Here is a 2,328-nt window from a genome sequence, read left to right on the forward strand (position 1 = left end):
GCCTTCCTGATGGCAGCCAAATGATGTCCCATGAATGAAATCAAAAGAATTTTCATCCTCATTTGACATTGCCCTTTCCTCTTGATCCAGTGATGACATTTCTCCTACCAGTTTAGTAAGGGGCATATTGGCTGAAACTGTTTCTGAACACCTGAACATGCTAGGGAATTGGGACCTGCCCCAGGAATGACTTCTGCTGAAAGCCTCTGTTCCAAAGCATCTTCCTTCTCCTGTCATGGAAAGGGGTAGCCCTAACCCATTTTCCAAACTGATTATCTCAAACTAATAAACAAATTGGTTTTGGTGGAAACAAAACCAAACAACACTTATTTGGCAAAGGAAGCTTGAGCATTATATATACACGTGTGCACTCTACATGCAATACGTACTTACTTGCATGCACACGTCTGTGCATTTTGTATGCGCTGGGCTCATTAAGTTTTTTGTCCAGTATCCAACCCATGCAGCTCTCCCACCAAAGACTTTCCATGACATTGCATCTTTGTGAGAATCAAATCCTAACCCCCCCCACCCCCAATGGCTGACAAGGCCAGAAAAGGCATTTTCCTGTGTCTCTGTAACCCAGGGCTCCACTCTGGGGTTTACTTGCCCTGCTCCAGCGGCCATGACCCTTTCGCTTTTCCTTGAACCCACCATGAGGATTCGCACTGTTTGATTCCTCTGCCTGGAGTGCTCTCCCTCCTGCTTCCTCCATGGCAGCCACCTCCTGTTTTTGTCTTTAATCCAGATCTTGCCTAGGGATCAGCTCTTCTGAGAGATCTCTCCCAGGGAGCCTCTGCTGCAGGTTCTCCCATCACCACCTCCCAGAGGGCTTATTAGAGCAGGTTGCTGTCCTCCCACCCACCCATTCCAGAGTTTGGGATTCAGCAAATCTGGGGAAAGGCCCAAGAATTAATATTTCTGATAAGTGCCCGGGTGATGCTGATGACCCGATCAGTCTTTAAGAACCACCACTCTCCTGCATTATCCTAATTTAATTCTCTGCACAACACTTAGCACTATTTAATATTGTTTCTTCTTCATTGAAGTATTTGTCTATTATCTTGACTATTATTCCCCCTGGAATATAGTCTCCCTGATAGAAAGACACCTGTTTCTTTTGTTCATCATACCTGTTTCGTTTGTTGCCCACACCTAGAGTGATGGGTACTCATAAATCTTTTTTGATGCCATCACCACTTGCATACCTGTCCCCTGTGCTGGGTAAGGATCAGGGACCAGGACTGATAAACATCGTCCTTTTCTGTAGGGCTCACAACCCAGTAAGGAACACCACCCTTCTCCCCACCATATAATCTCTAATGGAGTCTGACTTTCAGTGTAACAAGCCCATTGTTGTCTCACAACACACAAGATTCTTATTCAAGGATGGTTTTCTAGCATTTGGATGGGAATGAATGAGTTTTGGAAGCTTGTCCTGGATTGGTAGCCTTTTAAAATCTCATGCACCTCTGGACATGAGTGTGGCCGTGATAACTGGGAAGAGCAGAGAGTCACTTGACCGGCAGGCTCTCAACAGAGCTCATTAAAAATTTGTCATTTTAAATTGACTTTGGATGGAAATATAGGTGATTTTTGTTCTCATTTGCATTTACAAAGCCCAACAGAAATAGGCACCGGCGTGTTTCCTTGTAAGCCACAGATATTTCCAAATTCATCTTAAGAAATAAAAGGAATTTGGAGGCTTAAGTAACATGTGACCAAGGGAAAGAGATTTTAGACACAATACCATTAGAATATCTAGTTGACTCAGTTTCATCAACTTCAAGGGAAAAATGTAAATGCCAAGTCAAATCTATCTTGCTCTTTTTCTTCAAGCTTGACTTAGGATTGAACTTGGCAACCTGGCTCACTTGAGTAGCACAAGTTTTTCTGGAGTCACCAACAGACCTTTCCACCAAGCATTTATTTGCCACTCGGGAAGGGGAAGACGGAACATTTTGTAAACAAGCCAGAAAAAGTCTGATCTCTAGCCTCCAGTCAGTTGGCCATTAATTTTCATAAGAATAAACAAGTTGTAATGTTTTGAGTACATCAGAGCTAAATAAAACCAAATCATATTACAAAATAAATCGGTGAAAAGATGACTTCGTATTTCACAGCAATTAGTCGGATGATTGGTTATTGTTTTGCCTTGAGTTTTACACTGGAAAATCAAATTCGAAAATTAGGTTGGGAATAACACCAGGCATTTTCTTCATTTATGACCAATTACTTTTTGAAGGCTGTACTTAGGCATAACATTACTTGAATTTCAACATCGTGAGCAGAATTCTTGACGGGGAAAGTTTCATTTAAAATTCTAAC

The sequence above is a fragment of the Otolemur garnettii genome, unplaced genomic scaffold (genome assembly GCF_000181295.1).
Source record: "Otolemur garnettii isolate 467f Iridium unplaced genomic scaffold, OtoGar3 scaffold00023, whole genome shotgun sequence".
Classification (NCBI taxonomy): Eukaryota; Metazoa; Chordata; class Mammalia; order Primates; family Galagidae; genus Otolemur; species Otolemur garnettii.